The sequence below is a fragment of the Sebastes umbrosus genome, chromosome 7 (assembly GCF_015220745.1).
Source record: "Sebastes umbrosus isolate fSebUmb1 chromosome 7, fSebUmb1.pri, whole genome shotgun sequence".
Taxonomy (NCBI): Eukaryota; Metazoa; Chordata; class Actinopteri; order Perciformes; family Sebastidae; genus Sebastes; species Sebastes umbrosus.
Genome location: NC_051275.1, coordinates 1,430,713 through 1,452,980, shown reverse-complemented (window position 1 = coordinate 1,452,980; position 22,268 = coordinate 1,430,713). Strand labels below are relative to the sequence as shown.

General features: G+C 41.6%; 1 protein-coding gene across 1 annotated transcript in view; it reads right to left on the bottom strand.

Moving 5' to 3' along the window:
* robo1 (roundabout, axon guidance receptor, homolog 1 (Drosophila)) overlaps positions 1–22,268 on the bottom strand; it is a 300,316-nt gene that overhangs the window by 256,055 nt on the left and 21,993 nt on the right. The window contains 1 exon segment of the mRNA XM_037774440.1: positions 17,881–18,005. The gene's annotated coding sequence lies outside the window, so the exon portion shown is untranslated.

Genomic DNA, 22,268 nt, shown 5'->3' with positions numbered 1-22,268 from the left:
TGTAGAGTGCTTACTTTGAGCTTTAACGTTGGATGGCTGCGTGTCTGGCCTCTCCAGTCGAGTTTTATGCTGCTAGACCGCAGGTTTCCACCTGGCACCGTGCACACCAGCTGTGTACGCTCCGTCCCCTGCATGGCGATTGCCTCATTAACATTATGGTTCCCTTATAGAGTCGGGTTTAAATCTGAAATATTGCCAAATAGGCGCTTTTGCTTTTCGCTTCGACACCAAATCCTCCACCATCATCTTGTCTGTCAACTCTTTCTCATCCCGTGTGTGAAATCTGACTCCTGCTGCTCTGTGTACAGAGCAGACACTTTTGATGCATCTTCTGTGGTGATGCAGTTGAAGATGTTTGAAGAGAAACTCCGCCGACACTGTCTTAGTTGTATAACAAATTTATTACAATAAGTTCAGTATCGTAAACAAGTAACAAGTTACTTGGAGAGCCTCCAGCCGAATAATGAGAGAACTCTCCCGAACGTATACAGACAGCTCCTTAAATACCGAGCTTGTTCTGGTCAAACCCTTAGTTTCCTCATATGGTTTTAGGAGAGGGACAAATAAAAATAGAAACACCTCTCTTTTGCCGCCATATGTCTCTTCAACTCTGACCCGGGCCTCCCAGGACCCTGCTGACTTAGCTTTTGGTATATCTTTACCATGACCAGTTGTCTCTTCAACTCTGACCCAGCTCTAAATCAGGAAGGCCCAAACAACAACTAACATTCCAATATACTCTCCTAATACAAACCATCTATATAAATATGCTGCATCTAACAGCAGACACCTCATATTCACTTTCAGTTTGTAGCGTCCGTCGTCTGACTATGTCTTGATAACACGGCGCTGATATGCGTAAATGAACTGAATGGGTTTTATTTCTAGAAAAAAAGAAAATGACGATGGGGGAAGTGGGCAAGTAATGTAATCGGTGTGTGCCCAACATCCGTACCACCATAACATTGCACTTGTGCGTGGTCATTGCTAAGTTAGTTAGCTAGCTATTGTTGGTGATGTATATTTTGTGAGACAAGAGATGTAGTTCACTGACGGTTTCACACAAAACTAAATGATTCTACTACAAACCTATGACAAACAGAGACTTTCTTTACTTGTAAAATTATGTTTTAAATTGACAAACATCATATGTGTGATTTATGGCACAAGTCAAACGGGATCAAAAAAACATTTGTCCCTCGCCGTTGACTAACGTACTTATTTATTTATGTATAAATCTCAACATGGCGACGGTACATAACTGTGCTAACAGTGGTCAGTTAGATTGGATTCCACATTGAAATAAGGTGTCCATTCCATAGAAAATTCTCCAACAACTCCTGCAGCATAATCCACGTCTTCACTGTCCATCTGTGTGCTCAGTGTGTTCCAAACTGTCATATCATAAGTCATGCTCCAAACCAAGTCTCCAAGAAATTATCCTGTACTTCTAATTTGCAACAGCACATGTGAGAGAAACATAATGTCAGCTGAATTATATTTTTTCTTCAACCTAATTAGGACACTTTTTTTAAAAGTGCTAAATGCGAGATTGGGAGCATTTCTATTGTCTCCGCATGGCTCTCAACATGGCGACGGCTGAGCCGTTGGCTCATAGCTAATGATGAAAACAGCGCTAACAGTGAAAACAACGGCGACAGTGCTGACAGAGCTAACAGTGCTATTAACCTGAGAGGGAACCGGTGGGTGGGCACTACGCTTCTGCAATGGCACCGTCGGTGTCTGTGTTATCAGCCCTAACCGCTGTATGAGCGCAGTGCAGAGCGGCAGCTGTGAGCTAGCCGATGGGGCACATTTGCATGCACGAACACGCACTAAAAGGCATGCACGGCAAAGCATGGAGAAGCTCAGATTACAACACGCACAGAGGGAGAGCGACTTCATTCTCTGCTCAGGTAGACATTACTCCTCTATATCTTTACATAGCAAATAGTTGTTTGCTGCTATATTAATGCTCTGGATATCGTATAGAAATTTAAACAAGTGTCATCCTGTTGCATCTGTGTTTAAGTGTGTAGGGTTTTAAACTAATAGGGACGTAGAACTCTGAATATGCTGAAACAAGGAATAACATGCATTTATTTTTCAGTGGTGGGTTATTTATTGATGAGTGTGTGGATGCTTGTCCTATCATTATGCATTGAATCTGAGCTCAAGGACCTCCAACAAGATTTGACTTGGTGAGCAGCAATCTTTACTTATTATACTATTTCCAACAAAAGATGTATAATAAAAGATCAGCCCAATCTTTCACTATAGATGAACACTGAGGAAGGCAACCTATGGATCCGACCCCCTGAACTGGTTGTTGCAGTTTTCACTGTGACAGAAGCTAAAAAAAAAAAAAATGACCAGACCCCTCCTTCCTCCTCTCCTCTTCCCCATCGATTGTCTGCATGTCTGTGCCTCAGTGTCTCATGGCAGCAGAAGCCAAAGTGATGGAGACAAAAGGCGGTTTGGGTATTAATTCAGCGCTCAAGTCTTCTTTCAGGATCCTTTCAGATGCAAAACGCCGGGCTGCGTGTCGGGCAGAAGGGGAGGCTGACAATTACAGCCTCACATTGAGCCACCGTTGGAGACTCACTCTTCAGACTGATTGACAAATGAAAGAGCTGAAATAGCTTCCATTTAAAACGGCCACTTGCCAGAATAGGGGGATCATCTCCAATATCTTGTCTCAAATGGGAGAGGGAAAAGATGAGCGTGCATGGGAAATTGAGCTCGCAATTCAGTACTTTACAAAGGCCATTTAGGCTACATGCACAGAATACCCAGTGGTATCGCAGAGGCTTTAAAGTCCAAATTCAATGGATCATCAAGATAAAGCAGTGACTTTCTGCAGGGATTTGCATCCAACCGCTCTTTCCACTAAATCTGAAAACTTTTCATGCTGTGCTAACTAATCCACTCCCCTGTACACACACACACAGATGAGCATAAATGAGGGGAGCACACAAACATACACTGATTAGTCAGAATTGCCTTGGTCATAAAGCAAAAATCAACAAACGTGTCTGGAAATCTCTGCATGTGATTTCTGGGGAGACAAACAGAGATGTTCGTTGTCCTGCCAAGCAAGAAGACACATAGATTTCCAATCATGGATGTTGCTCAGTTTGTCTGCTATTCCCTCAGTGCGCCCAATCTACACAGCTGAGTACAGCATCCAAATCGACAGTTTGTGGAGACGGATGCCTGTTGAGCGCCTCATCACGTGTTAAACCAGAACAACGTGGCTCCCGAGTGTGTGAAAACTGACAATGTTTGCTTGCTGAGACAAACTGTGAAATATTTTACTGTCCTTTAAAAACTTCAATTTCCAATTCAAATATGACTGAAAAAAGTGTGCTGGACCCATATGAGTAAAACAACAAAGATATGCAGAGTAGTGTTTTAGTTACATAAACATGTCTTGAAGGCAATTATGTAGCGGAGGCAGAAGTATTATTACTGTTAGAGTTAAACCTCATTTAGAGGAGTCAAACTGGAAAAAGAATAAAATATGAATAACACAAAAGACAATTACTATGATTATAATGTGTTTAACCCCTTAACACTCTGACGACGGGCCCAGACAATATTCTGTCTTTCAGAGGTTGTTGCAGGCTGAATGAAGATACTGGCATCATATGAACGTAGACAGCCTGAGGAATCCATCGGTACCAACCATGTCATGCTGTAGCTTGTTGGGAAGAACGCTAAATTACGCTACAAAGTTATGCTCCATTTTGGTGAGGAAAAACTGGCATGGCCATATCCAATGGGATCCCTTGACCTCTGACCTCAAGATATGTGAATGTAAATGAGTTCTATGGGTACCCACGAGTCTCCCCTTTACAAACATGCCCACTTTATGATAATCACATGCAGTTTGGGGCAAAAATCATCCCGTATTTTGAATGCAGTATGAATGTGTTAAGAGGTTGAATATTTCTGCATACTGGGGTCCCTAAACAGTCTTGGAATTACATAACCTGGGTATCACTGTAAAGTTGAGACTCTTGTGGATCTAATGAGCCCAACTGTATACATGTGTGATGATGTTAGTCCTCATAGGAGCCATTTTATTGTGAGACCATTTTTGGAAATTTCAACTCCCTGTATAAAATGACCTGTGGTGACCTCTAGGATAACCACAGCCTCATGAAACTTTACAGCCACAAACTAGAGATCTAGAGCATTCAGATGTTGGATGGATTTCCTAGGTTTACTGACAATAAGGGGGATTCTGAGCAGTTTCCAGAACAGAAGCACTTGCAATCCAATCGCTGAAAAATGCAAATCTTGCAGAAATCCACAAATGTCAAAAGTTTTTTATCCCAAATCACAGCATGGCTTTTTCTATGGTGTTCCTCAAGGTCGTGATGTCTTAATGTGGTATTTTGGAGGGATCATTGATCATTTTTATCAATTCTCGAATAATAAAAAATGGTTAAATTTAGCCCCAAATCTTTGTAACAAATTATATCAACCCCCAAATTGCTGCAACAACTTATGAGACACAATATAGCATGGGGGATGACATGTTCTACGCTCTTATACACTTTCACTATTTATTTTAATTGAGTCATTCATTCATTTTTATTTCTCATTAATGACCAGAACAACTTGAAACACAGTGCTGTGATGATGTAGATGATGTACACCACCTTTATGTGACATCTACTGTTGACGTTTTATCTACCCCTGAACATCCCATGTCCCCCACCCTACCCCTCTAAAAAAGAGGACGGAATGATAAGGGATTAGAAGGTAAGTCATTATTGCTTTTTGGGTTTGCCCACTGGAAATATAGTTTGGCCTTCAGATTGTGTAGCCTGAAGAGCAGCCCCTGCAATCTGGAAGCAAGAAAGCCCCCACAGTGATTTGGCAAAAACTAAATCTTTAAATTATCCATTAACATGCATGAACTAAAGTCAATTTTAAAAAGTGAATGTGGCGAGAAAGACTTGCTGTTGTGTGCAAGAGATGCAGGTAGCCAGAGCAGACACAACGCAGGTATAAATAACAAGTACTTGTGTCTGAGAGCACAAACAGCTGCAGGGGACTGCTGCGTGCTGCTGGAGGAGCACAAACAGGTTCTTTAATGGAGAGAGGGATGTGAGGAGAAATTCATTTGTGGGATGACACTCTCCCGCAGCCCCACAGCACAAACCCCGCGAGAGGGATGTTGTGGCTCGGAGGATGGGGAGCGGTGGCGGGGGGGTGGATGTGTGTGTGTGTGTGAGGGGGTGTGTGTGCGGGGCAGAATGAGGAACGGGGGTGAAACGATGCAGAGGTGCCTGTGTCACGTCTCTATGGAAATCAGTAAACTCCACAGCACACCATATCACACATGCATACATGCGTACACACACACACAGCACAGCACGGCACAGGGAAGGAAGAGGTATGAAGGAGTTGCATGCGGAAAAATGGGCAGCCACTCTGTTATTGTGTTATCTGCTCCCATATTGCCTTGTATTTGATTTAAAAGCTATGAAAGAGGATGGGAAGCGAGTTCATTGTGTTTTTTCTTCGTCACATTTAAACTCGTCCAAAGGAATTTTTATCAAGAAAATCCTTATTTGAACCACTTGCTGTGGTGTGTGTACACACATACATATATACATATATACATATATAGCTCTTTGTAACCGTAGTAAGGTAGACAACGAGCTACAACATCATTTTAATCATAACGAGTCGTCCTCTGAGCTGGACACAACATTGGTTTCTATGTGTGGCCGGCTGTAAGACGACTGGTCAGGGACCGTCTACAAAGTGCATTGAATATTTTTCCCATTATAAATTCACCAAAATCATGCAAAAGCACATTTTTTCCAATATAAGCATCGTAGTATAACCAGGAATATATATATATATATTCCTTATACTCCTTAATGCTGGAAGGATGTTCTGAATGTGATTAAGAATGGCCTAACTGTTAGTCAGAATGCCTAGGAGGTTGTAAATGCATGTGTGGGTGGTAATGACTGCTAAATTAGTCAGCATATTTTACGATGACATTACAGCTTTAGCCATTTCTGTTGATCTTGCTTAAACTGTCGGCAATGACTTGCACACACTTGTGGGCTCAAAGCAGCTGATAGTATTTTCAGTCTAATTAGAGTTCACCTTGATGTCTTGTTTGTTTTAGGAGCTGCGTCATTTGGTAACCTGACCCGCGAGGTGGTTTGTTACTGTTTGGAAAAGGGCAGGCACTTTCAAAAAATACTTGGCAGCTGACTGGATCAACCATATGTCAATCAAACTCCTGCAGAAGCCAGCGAAAACATTGTCTTGAGTGCCGTTCTTTGTTCTTCTTTCAAGGAAGAAATACTCTCCAGTTCTGATAGAACTGATGCTATAGCAGCATCTACACTAACCTCTGCATTGTTGTTTAGAACGAACAGTCGCCTCTCCGTATCGTCGTGTCACACACACCTAGTCTGTAGCTGCCAGCAGCTCCTCACAGGATGCTTGTTGGTCCGTGCTCTGGTTTGCTGGACACAAACGCACTACTTGAAGCCTGACAAGATAGATTTTCATGTGATAAGGGAACCCACGACTCTTGCATGATCTCATGACATTGCGCCGTATAGGGTAAGTCTTTTGGTCCCTTACAGGAAGTACGACCTGTCCTAATTCTCGCTGTCCCCTTGGAATAACTTTGTTACAGATTCAGCCTTAACAGTAGTGAGCTGAGGTTCAAGGTGAAGTCACACTGGATACAAGTGAAGTTGTAGCCGAAGGTGCGGAATAAAGAAATAGCACACTTAAGTTAAGGACATCAAATTTCAAGCCTAAGAGCAAAATATGAAAGAAAGAAAAAAGAAAAATAAGCTGGCTGTGTACAGAGACACCCCCTGACACACACAAACACACACATCCATGACAAAAAGAGAAAAGCCCAGAAAATAAAAAAGGAGCTGAATAATAATAAAACAAATGCCCAAACCTCCTGGAGCAGATTTTTCATCATTAAATGATGGCCTGGGGGCGGCGGGAGTATGATGAGGAAACACTGGCTCGTGCCTGCTCTGTAATTAAATGGTGGCCGGATGGAGTGAGAGGCAGGGAGATGATAAGCACTGGGCTCTGTGCCCCAGGACAGAGGAATATTGTCAGATGCTTTAAACTATACGCTTATCTGTGAGCAAAGTCGCCTTTTTGCAAAAACAAAGATGGCAGACAGATTGCTACTGTTTCCTAATGAAATCACTGCAGCCTCTCTCTAAAGAGAAATGTAAAGGATGTGTTTAGAATAAAAAAAAAACTGCACAACGCAGAGAAAAAAAGAAGTCATAAATGAAAAGAAATAATGTAGACTACATAAAATGTGCATACAAGATGAGCAGATTTAAAGTGGGTAACATAAAAAATAGTGGCTAAACAAACCAAGACCCATATTATAATAATAATATACCCATACATAATTTAAAGTATTTATTTATTTAAGGACTGCTTAAATAAATAAGATCATGTAATATTGTGACAATATACATAATATGAATATGGGTAGTATGGAAATAGCAGTTCCGAAAACTGATTTAATAGTTAGGGACTTATTGATCTTCCAAAACAAAATCTCTTAAATGGCTAGTGTGTAACATTTCAGGGGATCTGTTAGCTGAAATGGAATATAATGAGTCCTTCATATCTCCATAGGGAGCGGGTCCTGGTCACGGAGTCCGCCTTGTTGCTCCTCCATGTTTCTACAGTAGTACAAGACTGACAAACCAAACTCTGGCTCTAGTTAGAGCCTTTCACTTTCACTTTCGCGTTACCTGAAGGCCACCATAGTTCTCCGATACGTGAAACTGCGGTAATGTGAGCCGCAGAGTGCAAAACCGTGGTACCGCCAGCCGCCGTCTGACTTCTGTTGCTGCTAAAGTAGTTTTATTATGGTATGGAGGATATCTGAGCGAGGTGAACGGCGTTACCACAGTTTGGTACTCGGCGGCTCACATTACTGCAGTCTTGGAAAAGGAGGAGTTAGCAGAAGGGTACTCGGTTACAATCTGCAACCACACCACTAGATGCCGCCAAATCCTACACACTGTACCTTAAATGCAAGGGTAAAAAAGAATAGATGTATTCAGCCATGCTAGCAGCTCTATGAGGTTGTACTTAGGTACAGCGGTAGTTTGGGCTAAATGCTAATTTACTAATATACTCACAAAGACAATGCTTTTATGCTGATCTTAGCTTGTTAGCATGCTAACATTTCCTAATTAGCATTAAACACAACGTCCAGCCGAGGCTGATGTTAAATACCAACATTTTGCAAATGTGACCTGATGAGATGAGAAGTTAATGGATCAACAAAGTCATTACAATCCATCCTGAGGGAAACATGAATGAGTTTACCACATTTCATGACAAATCCATCCAAACAGTTATTGAGATAATTCCCTTAAAACTACAAATGTCAACTTCATAGCCTTAGAGCCAGGCTGCTAGCAATGCTAAAACCAGTCTATCCCACAGGAAATCAATTCCATCTTAGGGAGAGAAAATGGAAAACAACTTCAATGGGAACAGAAAGTATGCCTTTGGATACCAGGGTGATTGGTCCTGCATCAAATCTTAAGTGTGCATACTAGTTTACGCTGCAGACATAGTCCACTAAGAAGCACAAGAGACTTCCTGACATTTGCTTCAAGCCTTGCTTCAACGCCCCAATAATGAGTTTAGTTCCAGTGTAAACAACTGCATCAACACGCCTTGCTTTGATTCCATAAAACACAAAAGCAAACAGTTTGCTCCCTGAGCACAAATACTACCATATATCACACTTAATGGTGTTGAAACAGATTAAAGCACATAGTCTTCAATGCACAATAGAATAAAGAGCTATAGTGTTGTAGAGAAAGAAAGTGAAAAGTAACATAATGCATGGAGTGACAACTGGGATAAGCACATGTGCAATTTAAACTGACAAGACTAAGATTGGTTTGCTTTGAGAAATCAGTCTGGCCAGTGTTCTGAGAAAGGGCCTAGTTTCTTTTTTTTGACAAAGCTTTTTAATATGTCTTAATGGAATGAATGGTGTCACTAAATTGTATCGTTCTCCAAAAAAAAAGCAGTCTGTCACAAGAATTTCATTATATGAAATGCCAAGCCTTCAATCCTTTTCGTTCTTCAATAATGGCCCAATCTCCCTCGAGAGAGACGAATAAAACACGGTGGTGAAATGTGGATTTTTCACCTAAATACAATTACAGGGCATTTTGCAAAGTGCTGTATAAAGCAATCAGGAATCACTCCTGAAAGTTGGCAAGGAGAGGAAAATACTTTGTTTTTAATGTCTGGATATTTTATTTGGACTTTTTCATTGGTAAAAAGCTTTTGTCTGCCCTTTGCCAAGCAAAGATATTCGTATCGCTGCCAGTCAGGCTTCGGATTCTCTCGATTGGGATTGGGAAGATGAGTACAGTCATCCCTGAAAAACACCTTCGACTCTGTGGACTCATGCGACCGATGCCAAGACTGCTTCATTTTTCTGGCTTTAGCTTCAAATTAGATCAGACATCAGAAACGACCTTCAGATATCAGCAGAGCCAATATGCTGACTAGGATGCATCCGAGGAAAAAAAAAAAAGGCCAGTGATCAAGATTTATGGAGTGAGGCTACGCTGTGTGTCAAGAGTGATACGTGTCTCATCAACGGTGAAATGAAATGTCAAATTAGTTTGTGGGAGCGGGCGCGCGTGTGTGCTTTAGTTCGTCTGCGAGAATGCTCTAATGGCTGTTTGTACACAAGATTGAGAGACAAAGAGACAAATAATTTGCCGTCAAATGAGAGCCAAAGTGAGGGAATGAAGGGAATGCGCGAGTGTCAAATAGGGTGCTTATAGTGCAGAACACTAATAAGGAGAGCGTCAGCAGGACAGATCCATTCTCCTCCGGGCTCCATCTTGGCAGTACCTGTTATAAACTTCCTCTGCCGTCTTGCACAATTGGTTCTGTAATTTAAAAAGGTCAGCATGGCCCGCGTGTAATTCAATACTCTCATGGTGCTGTATTAACCACATATTTAATCACCCGCCGGGTGGTGTGCAAGCTGAATACTGAATGTAAAGGGAAGAGGTAAAACCCACAGTATAACACAGAACCTAGCTCTCCCAACTGATATATGTGACTCACAGTATGTAGGAGGAGGAACAGTTTATCAGGAGAACAGCTCTCTCTTTCCACTTTAGTTGAAAAAACATCTGAAAAAATGAATGTTTGGCGAGCATGGCATGAAATAAAATTGGATGGTCGGAGGGAAAGAGTTTGTTTTAAGTTGTTTGCACAAAGAAAGATGGATGAGTAAATTTAATTTGTCTGAGTTGCACTGCGGGTATGAAAGATGCAATATCTTGTGTTGTGGAGTTTGGTTGTCTAGACAATCAAATTAAACGGCAGGTTCACCAATGAAAAACCATCAGTAGTATGAAGTCAAATAAACTCTCTGTCATGAGACATACAGAGCCATAAATATTTCACATTTTCTGCAGTAGAATTATGAGCAAAAGAAAAGTCTCCAAACACTGACCAGATAAATATTAGTATCAACCCCACAATGCAAGAACATTTAAAACACTAAATTATTTTGAGTTGAACTGAAGATAAAACAAATCGCTGTATCTGCCCCCCCCCCTCTAAAAAATACGAGGCACCTGCTGCACTGAGGCTGGCAGAGCATTATGGGAAATTGATGGTACTTCACCTGAGAAAACCAAGGTACCAGGTAAATTACAGTGAGCAGAGAGACACTTTATACTCTTTAAATAGAAGCCTCATACATGTGGGTCAATATACTGTACATATGGCATGCTTAGCCGAGCAGATGACACTGGTGGAGAATACAGCATAACGAGTGAAGATGAATGAATATGCCTGTAGAAACACCAGCCGCTTTACCTTCTAACGTGCCCTACCACAGACAGTCAAATTCAAAAAGGCTAACATGCAACCAAACATCAGTTAAGGTGAAAATGACAGCATAGTTGAATCTCGTCAAATAAACATATTGAAAGATATTTTAGATTTACAGTTTTTATGTTTAGGCTTCAAGGAGCAGACTTTCTTATTTTACAGCTGAACAGTACACTACAAAATACTTCTGAGAACATTTGAGGCGAGAAATAGGCATTACAGTGACAGAATATTAATTATATATATTATACATATTTCATCAGCGCTGCCTAGTTTGACAGTTTGATCAGAGTTTGCGAGTGATTGACAGCTGCCTCCGTTGAATGAACAGCAAATAGGAACGCTCTCTCTCTCTCTGAAATGACCTGTGATTGGCCAAAGTCTCTCATCACGGGCTAGATTTTCTAAAGCCTGAAAACAGAGCCATGAGGAGGAGCAGAAGTCTAGTTTTCTCTCAGAACACTTGAATTACTATATGCTGAAAGGTTATTATGGAATTTGTGTCCAATTATGCCAAAAACATTCTGCCTACTGCGCTTTAAGTATGTCGTGCAAACTCTAATATTGTAATTTTATACCCTGAAAAGAAGTGACAGGAAAAGAAGTTTGATTGTGAAATAATTTATGGTAAATAAACTACTTCAGTGTCACTACATTCATCTTTGATACACACAAAGGTGTTAGCTGATCTCTGACTGCTTACATGCTTATATATGGCACATGCTCATGTTGCCTTGGTAACAAAGCCACAACTGATGTTACTCGCATGAATCCCCTGACCCCCATCACCAGACAGGAATGTAAATACGGGACAATTTCGCAAAACCAACAATTACGTTCAATGACAATGTTTTCAAAATTTAAACTTTTCTAAATATTTCCATGGCAACAAGGGTTATGCAACTAAAATGGTTAAGGTTGTGACGAGACGCGAGTGCCGGTTCCTGCATTGGCGTTGAATGTTGGCACTGGATGTAAATTATAAGGTGCATAATTGTCCAATATGAATGGAATTCCAAGCATACTGGGATGATATATTTTTTTGCTGCAGGGAGACAATGTACACAAGCTACTGACTCCTTACTTATGAGCCTGAGAGGGTTAACAAAGCAACTCAGAATACCCAGAGGATGAAAATGATGAAAAAAGGGAAAAGGGAGCCATTGCTTTTGGGAACTGCTGGTATTTACTTTAAGGCAAGAAAATTAAAAGAGCTGTCAGTCAGCAAGTATGCAAAGATATAAAATCAAAGTGATGCCTTGGCATTGGAGAGAGAGACAACGGAAGGAAGACACAGGGTCCTGGCGGAATTTGACTTTCCCGCATCCAGATATTTATGACTATTTCTTTATGCTGACACATTTGCAGAGAGTACAATCCATGACTCAGATCTGACATCCCTCTCTGGTTTTGGGTGAATTGTCGCTGAAGCTGAACGCCTTGCTTGCGGCATCAAGCACCTTGCATAAGAAAGGATATCTATTTCCAAATCTTTGTTCCCAACTGCAACACACTCGGATACGTCATTATGCACTTACAATTCTTGCGGGTATCACCTTGTATCTTTACAGCTCTAACTAGAGCAGAATATGAGCGAGAGGAGATACAGATAAGAAAAGCCCCTGGTTATAGCTCTCTGATGCCATCAGAGTGTTAAGCAGAATGCACCACAAGCTGAATTCAATCCTAATGCAGCTCTAACTGCTGCCAGTCAGAAATCCTGCTCCGAGGGCGTGATTGAAAGCATTTTTGCCAAGGTAGTGATCCCTCACCTGTGCACACACACATGATCACACACACACATTAAATCAGAGCACAGGGAGCCACACACTGCCCTCTGCTTGACAAGTAAATTGCTTCCTAGATCGTATTGGCAAGAGAAAATACGGAGAGAAAGAAGATGGTAGCACGGACATGGTAAAAGAAAATGAATGAGAGGTGAAAGGCAATAGAAAAAGCGAAGGAGCCAGAGTAAGTAGATAACGGAAAGCAGCGAGTGTGAAATACTCCGCTAAGCAGGACAGCATGGAACCTGTCGTCCTGTCTGATGAGAACGGGTTGGAAAAGGAGAGAAACCTAACACGATGTAACCCAGACGACTGTCAGGTGTGGTGACAACAAAAACCTGTAGGTGATTCTCTTACTGAATATCCGACAGGGAGACGTTTCAATAATATGACAGGTCTTAGATGAGAGAAAAACACATTTTTTCCAAGTTTTAACTTGGCCATGTAAAAACAAGGCCATCTAAATTGTAAAAAAAAAAGAGCTGAGTACAAGACTCAGAACAGTGTAGATTCATGAAACCATAATGAAAAAATGATTTATATCTGGCAATGGTGAACTAAAAGATGAACACTTCCTGCCACACATGTCCACCTTCATGACAGAAGACAATGGCATACTGCTCCCGGAAAGTGCGTAATCTGATCTAAATAAAATCTACAAAATCATGAAAACCAACAATCAGTCAACTTTTAGTCACTCGAATGTCATCAACACAAAAAGCACAAGAGACAGCACTATGTTCGAGGATCAATATGGAACATTGTCCTTGGGTATTTTTCCCCCTTTTCTATCATTGATTACGTTTACATGCACAAAATATTCTGTTTTTTGCTCTTATTCTGAAAAAGACATTATTCCTACTAAGCTGTTTACATGGTGTTACAACCCGGAGTTGGTGTAGGGGTAAAGGGAGTAACATTGAGCCGATGTTATCAGGCAATCACTTGTTTATTGATGGGTGATTGAAATTAAAGCAAAATAAAACATACAATGGGTTGAATTAATACTAAATGAAAACGAGGGTTTAGGGTGGCCGAAAAGGAGACAACGAAGGCACACACCCTAGCCCTGAATAATCCTAACAATCAGACAAATTATGCCACTGCTCTATGCACACTGAAATACAAACAAAACGAGTACCTCAACTAGTTAACATTCAGGTTAACAATTCTTCACTATCTAAAGTCCACTGACTCCAGTAGAACTTATAAGCAACACTAACAATCGAGAGGCACGGGGAACAGATCAATTGAAATCACTGCCCGCCTTGGTCTAGTCACAGCTGGCCTTTAATTCTTTCCACTCGCCCCAGCCGGCTGGTGATTGGCTAATCACATGTGACGTGTCAGAGGCAGGACCACAAACGGCGGGAAACGAAGGGCATCCACCTGAGGGCGTTCCGGAGGCGTGGCCCCGAAGGGAATCCCCAAGACGTGACGTCGTCTTGGAGCGACGGGACAGCAGAGCGCACCAAAAGAAAAGAGCACAGGGAGAGCGCCGCACAGCAACATACAACAATACAAACAATAACGAACGGTCACTTCTGAGACCGTAACACCCCCCCCACATAAATACAAACCTACTGGATTTGTCACAATATCACATCTAACAATACTACTTACACTCTGGACAAGGCGTCGGCCACAATATTTTCTGAACCCTTTTTTGTTTAATCACAAGGTTACATCCACCTGGCTCTACAGTGTAACCGGCAACTTTCAGTTTACAAGAACACGGAAAATCGGGAGTAGCAAGTACCGGAGCATGGCACAGGAGAGCGGTTACACTCTCAAAATCACGGTGGTAATCTGGTGTCCATGCAGGGCTATCAACTACTTTTGAACGGGGAAAACCACTGAGATTACCCACGGCAGAACAAATAAAGACAATGCCAATTATCACAATGAGGCGAAGCAAATAATGAATAATTACCGGTGGACGAAGCGCGTCAGGGGAAGAGGTACGGGTACTCGTTACCTTTTCCTTTCCGTTTCTGAGAGAAGACTCGAGCGCCACAGTTGCGTCTGGTTTATTTTCTCCTGCAATAACTTTAGTTAACACACTGTCACATGGATCAACATCACCTGTCTTCAGAGGACTGGATTCTGCACGAGACTGAGCGGGCGTAATTACGCGCAACGGCACCAACTTGGGCTGTGCTAAAATGTCAGGATCTGGGGTATTAGTTACTTTACACCCAGCAATATCGTTCCCCATTAGCATGGCTATGCCACTGATTGGCAACGTCGGACAGACAGCAACAGGGAAACGACCACAGATTAATTTAGAGCGCACGTACACATGGTGCAGGGGCCGTGAGACACAACCCATCTCAATACCACTTAATGCAGTACTGTAGCCACAGGCAGACTGATCTGAAAATGGCAACACTCTGGCCAGGATGACAGTTTGGGAACAAGCTGTGTCGCGTAAAATCCGCACAGTACGCTGCTCATCTGGTTCGCCAGTTAGTGAGACAAAACCCTCAAAAATGAACGGTTTGAAACCAGGGTCAGCACACTCCGCGGGACTTTTACATGATCTGGATGTAATCAATCCAACACCTTTTGAATATTGCTCACCGGGAGATGACTGCTGCTGCTCTTTACGTTTTAACAGTAAACAGTTTGCAATAACGTGCCCTGCTTGGTGGCAATAGAAACACTCTCTTTCCTCTTTACGCACGGGAGGAACTAGGCTAGGCCAGCTATCAAGAGAAGCAACGGGAGCGAAACGAGGTTTATCAGGAGGAGTGAACGTAACCTTGTGCGTAAGCACATACTCATCAGCCATAACAGCTGCAGCAGATAGAGATTTTACCTTCTGCTCATTTAAGTACACAACCATGCGCTCAGGCAAACAATTTTTAAACTCTTCTAATAACATCAACTCACGAAGGGCAGAAAAATCATCACATTTATAAGCGGAACACCATTTGTCAAACAGACTTCCCTTATCCCTCGCAAACTCCACATAAGTTTGGGTGGCAGCAGTCGTCTTGGAGCGACGGGACAGCAGAGCGCACCAAAAGAAAAGAGCACAGGGAGAGCGCCGCACAGCAACATACAACAATACAAACAATAACGAACAGTCACTTCTGAGACCGTAACACATGGCTATTAAATATTCCACTAATATTCACGTTTACATGCAGCCGTTTATCCTCTGATTAACATTACCGGTGGCGGACTTGTTCAACCGTGCATACTACCTCCATCTTTCATTCCTTCAACCACTTTCTTGAAAAGGTCGCCATTGCGATATCTGCGCATTTGCAAAAACCTGTTGATATCCATATCCATATATTTCATGATGTGTAAAAGTAGGTGTGTTTCTCCTTCCGACCAGAAATATGGGCTTTTCTTTTGGGCATGCATCTCTGTAAACTGTAGGTTAGTTGATTTGAGTAAAACGCACAGAGCTGGATGTAAACAAGCGAGAGGCCGGGTGTCCCAAACTGCCGTAAAAATACAAATCAAGGCGCATATTCAGAATGCGCTGTATAGATGTCCAAAGAATGCTCCTAAAACCACAATGATATCAGCATAATCGGAAAATAATCCATTTGGAATATCCAAATGAAATATGCTGTTTACATGACCCGTATCAAAGTTGGAATATTTCCATATTCGGAATGATAGTGAAATATAAGTGTGCATGTAAACATAGTCATTGTATCTGTAAAGTCACTACTGTTTTGTTTTTACACAAAGAAAAAAAGAAATTGAAATGATTATAAATCAACATGGACTATTCACTTCAGGCTAAACTGCAAAAGTTCAGTCAGGAACTACTTTTTTTTTTCATTTTACCTATAACTCTGAAACAGGGTTCCAAGATGCTGAAAAATCTGAAATTAATTTGTGACCTTGTAACTTTTTGACAGAAACCACAGAGCGCTTCAATAATAAATTTCAGACTCTGTCAGACCCGACCCACAACACTGGACCATCAGATACCATATCTATCCAAAACCCTCCTCAGGTTAGGAGAGTTTAGTCCAACATCTGCAGCACCAGAAACACCCGGAGCATAACCAACTTGAAGGATGAAGTCATAGCAATATTCACAACATCAGTTGAGTATTTCTAATTAAGATTTTATCATTAAGTAGCCGAGTAGATGTTCACTTAACGTTTCATAGCGCCACTTGCCTTTTCCTAATTATGATTCTCCTTCACATCTATGCTTCACGTCCACATTTACAACCAAGATCAAGGAAAAGTGCTTAGGGAGAGGAAGGCAGACATAATTTTAAGATAGTTAGATTTTGCTACACCACCCATCTTCCTGCACATCTGGTGCTTTTTGAGGTTGGCAACCACTCTCACAGTAGATGTTCACAATCTGAAATAGTTACATTCTCATTTTTATTTAGTAACAAATGTCCCAGATGTACTCCATTCATTCTATTTTTGATATCCTTATCAGGATAGCCTGGAGCCTATCTCAGCATACACCCAGTGAATGGTATCTTCTAGCCAATCAAAAAGCAAAATGCGGTTTCACTCATTATGCGGTATAATGGTGCAGCAAATGTTTAAATTTCCTGAGAAAGGTGAGTTGTCTAAGAAAATCCTTTGTTAAAGACTGTAATACACTACATACAAATGTTGATGTATGCTGAGATCAATGTTGCAATTCTGATGCCAAATGTAACTTCTCAAACTACATGGTTTACATGGAAGGGATACGGTATAGCGAGCCAGTCATTTGCGTCGTGGTCCACATCGCCCTGTCAGGGTTTATTTCACAACAATGACCTGCTAGCTGTACATTATCCCGCTTATTACACGGCTACTTACTGAAGAAATCAATAATTTCACACAAAAATGGTCCGCCAGAGTGCAACACCATACTGTCTGTTATACATAGCAACGGTCTGTTATACATAGCAATGGTCTGTTATACATAGCAAAATAACAGACCGTAGAACACCATGATTGACCAATCAGAATCAAGTATTCAACAAAGCTGTGTAATAAATAGCGATAATAAATCTTAGGCTTAAAGCTATAAGACAAAGGTGTCAAGCACATAATAGTCAGACAATCACACAGACTGACAGACACACAGACAAACCATGATGATGGAGCCAAGACAATAAAGTCTTCATCACTGATGAGAAGACATGCCAGTGCAGAGAAATGTGATGTGTCTTACCTGGGACTGAAGGAACCTCTTGGCCTTGGGCCAGCTTGAGCAGAACCATTATGAGGAGGGGCGTGGCCCCTGACCACACGCCACGCATCATGATGCTCACTGTCCTGGCATCACTGGGCGTCAATCTGGAGAAACAGGGAAACATAAAGCAGTTAAAGACTGGTCGTGTTGCTGTGATATTCCTTTATTATATTTCTTCTTCACTGGGTTGAAAAAAGAGACAGAATGGATATTCAATTTATTTTGAAAATTACAATAAAATGCCAGAGTGCAGGAGAAAACAATTATTGCAAAACAGCATGACCACAACACATAAAACAAACCATTTCTAATGACATTTTAAAGCACTGGTGAATACAAAGCAGCTTTCATGACAAACGATAAAGGAACTCAATTGAGCATCTTTACGTTGTAATAGTATAGCAGTTGGATCCATTATTTATAATCCTAAGAGAGTTGAGTCTTGGAATTTTAAGAAGATTGCAAATAAACTTTCTCTGTTGCTAAGCTCGGTATCTCCTTTTGTACACACACACACAACACCTCTGTGTCACATTGATTTCAGACGGGTGAGACAAAAGTGTCAGAGTTTAGTGGTGTGTGCGAGACAATGCCGCTGTGCTGACATCACCAGTGCATAGTGACAGGGACCGTCTGTAGCATGGAAATAAATCGGAGGATTCTCCGAATCAGCCATCTGTGGAACAACCTGTTCACCCTTGTTTGATTACATCCAGCGGGCCGGGCGGCCTCGGCTGCTCCGTCTCCAGGTCTTTCTCCGTATCTCTCGCTCTCTTTCACACTTCTCTCTATCTGCGCTGCTGCTATGCACTATGATTTTCTCTTCGCAGCCCATTTTCCCAGGCATGACATACCCCTTGAATTGGATATGCTTCGACTAAAATATGATGGACTTGCTTTTATCATAAATTCCAAGGCGCTACAGTGGTGACTGAGACTCTTCAAGCCTTGCATCTTTTGAGATGATGAAGAGCATTAAACGTCGCCTCTCCACGGTAAAAAGTATAATGAAAAGAAAATGCTCACTAAGCAAAGCTCAGAAAGGTTTTGCACTCTACACCACATTTTCCCACTACTGTGCAATGCTCTCCTTCCAATCGTGTTAAATGCCTCTTTAATTCTTCCAAACTTCCCTGTCCTTTTAATTCATACAACCCCAAATGGACTATTTGCCACTCATTACCGGCAGCTCCTTCTTTTTATGCCATCCCTTTTCTTCCAGTCCCTCTCTTCTTCTCCTCTCTGTAATAGGTTTGCAGGAGAAAGAAGGCACAAGCACACCAATTTTCTCTTATAGCTTTTTCTCCAATCTTATCTTCGGGTACTCAGTGAACACTTTTGCACCCCTTTATATGCAGTTCCTGTTCTCAAATTAGAAGAGCCTCTGAAAAGACTGTCTATCAGATCCCAACCACGGGGAGCTCATTGTCGCAGCGCGTGTTATCGTCACTTCTCATTCCTCCAGTGTCACAGCAGAGGCAGAGAATTATGTGTCCTATTTACACAATTGCTCCATTTGCATGTGATGATGATGACAAGCGTACTCCCGGCTAAATGTCCGATAGAGAAGTCCCCGTGGTTAGACTGGAAGATTACAGCGTTTTCACTGCGCCTGGCCACCTGAACTAGTAGCATCCTGGAGGAGCGGCCGACTAGGTTCCTCCATTTTTCTCGATAATTGTGTCAGATAAACACTGCACCGTCTTCTCGCAGGCAATCTGATAAATACCCAATTACCAGTCACGGGGATGGCTGTGAGAAGTGGTCGCCAGGGGTCTTTTGCTTTGGGAATGTGGGATACACGGCGTTGAGATGGCCTCCTCAACCCAGAAGCAAGCAGCGGGGAGCTGGCCTCGTAATTCAACACCCTGTTCCATTTGATTAATGAATGGCCGGATTAGAGATAAAGGAAGATTTATTTGAGCCCTCCTCTCTAGAAACCACAAACACGTACGCAGAGATGCATCACGGTCCAATCAATGGCTATTCCTCTGTACTCATTATTAAACCCGCTTCCATCAAAGGAAATGAGCATGTTTTACAAGGCTCGTTTCAGTGGCTTCCTCTGCGTTCACTACCAATTCAGTTTGAGAGGAATGAAAGGCCCTTATTGTCTCTCTTCATCTGCTGAACGGATTGAAGCCAATTAATCAGGCAGTGACAAGAAGCACCGCTGCTGGCACAGTGACCAACTCCCACAAAAGACAGGAACCATCAGCAGAACAGTCACTGCCCACAAATTGATTTTTGGATGCCTGCTAAACCAAGGCGATGTCATTCAAAACCTGCGGTTTCTCAGTGTGACACCCCTACAAGACCCAAGCACTTAAACTCTACAGAGATCAGACTATTGTGGACGACATTGTTACCTTGGATGAACAAATGCATCATTTTTACCATTCCTCTTGCAAATGACAGAAGTTCCCTGACGCACTAATGAGACAATGCTTGTGTGCGGTATCCTTGAACCCGAACAAGACTCAGGTAAAATGTTTAAAAGGAGCAGGTAACTTGAGGGGAAGCTAGTCGGAGGCCTCTGAGAATAAGAATGAACTTCATGTTACCTCTGACTGTGACCTCCACTCCTGACTGCTTAATCTGTTTCTCTTTCATCTTCTGCTTTTGTGCTTCTGAGGCACACTGACAAACCAGAGGTAGAGTAGGAAGCAAAAGTATCGGGACGGGGGTGATTATTATGGCTCTAATTAGAGGGAATGTGCAATATTTTGATGTAGGGCATCATGCAATCTTGTAACCCATTGGCATGATGACGGATAAGCCTCTGGGGGCAAGGGGCTATATTTCTGGGGTTCTGGTGTAGCTAGTGGTTATCTGGGCCAAGACTTCCTTTTCCTTATGCTGCTCATTGTTTACAGTCCGATAGCAATTTGAGATGCAAGACTGCAGTTGAGAGATGACGTCTACAACAGGATTGTTTCACAATTTGCTAGATTACAAGCTAATTTTAAACCAATAAAATGCTAAATCATTGTGCATACAATATGAATGCAGAATCTGATTATAGAGATTAGGCATCATACAATATTCTTCAGTGTATATTCATGTGTATATGGATCTGTGTGTGTTTCACCAAAATGCTGCATCGATTTTTAATTAACCTCTAAAAAATCCTATTCTGTCTTTCGGAGGTTGTAACGGGCTCAGCTTAAAGCTAGAGGGAAGGTACTGGTATCATAAAAGCTATAAAAACTTATGGAATCCATTTGTCCATGTTATACTTGCATGTCGCAACGGAGGCTAAATAACACTCCAAAGTTACACTAAATTTTGGCAAGTGTCCGCTTTACAGACATGTCCACTTTATGCTAATCATATGCAGTTTGGGGCAAAAACCATACCGTTTTTTTAATGCAGTACAAATGTGTTATTTCCACCAATTCTCAAATGGTGTATTTGAATATTTTGCATACTGGGGTCCCTAAACAGTCTTGGAATTGCATACATTGGGTATCACTGTATAGCTGAGACTCTTTTGGATCCAATGAGCCCAATTGTATTCATGTGTGATGATGTTAGTCCCCAGAATAGATGACTTTTTTACTCAGATTTTAAACATATGGTGGTGTGTCTTTATGCTATGATAGTTTTCCTAAAATGAGATTAGTATCGCAATATATCACGATATATTGACTCGTTACCCCTGTATCATGATACGTATCGTATTGCCAGATTCTTGCCAATACACAGCCATAACGTCAAGGCTCAGGACAAATTTGTCCAAAGGGAGACAATAAGGCTAGTTTTATCCTAGCTTCAAAATTAATGTAATGTAATTCAATGTAATTTAGTCCAGTACAACAACCCCTTTAACTATGACCTCACAATGTCAACAAAACTGAACATTATAAACTTTGTAAAGGTGGAATTTAAGGCAAAGCCTTAATAATGGTATTATTCACTGTGACATGAATACAACATATCCCTTTGCAACAATGACCATTTGAAAAATAGAGTAGCAAACCTCTCCAGTAAAAATGTATGAGTGAAAAACAGATCAATACATGTTTGTTTCTTGTCTTGTTTTGTATTGACATTTTCTCCAACACATCATATGGTGGAGTTAGATGAGTTCAATCAGCTCATATTAGCTGAACCTTATAAGACACTTCTGCAGTGTGAGTTTAAGAATAAAACTCCTGCTTGTGTTTCTTCTGACAGTGTTTTCTTGCTTAGCCGCACCGGAGGGATGCGTCCTGGTGGTGAACGCAGGTTTGTTTCCGGGACACAGCACAACCTACATTTGATTACCAGGACAGAGACACCCACTTGATGTGGCTAAATCAGGCTGCTGAATATTAGCTTCACCGAGAAAATGGGGAAAGCATATAGGACAATATATTGTCCCT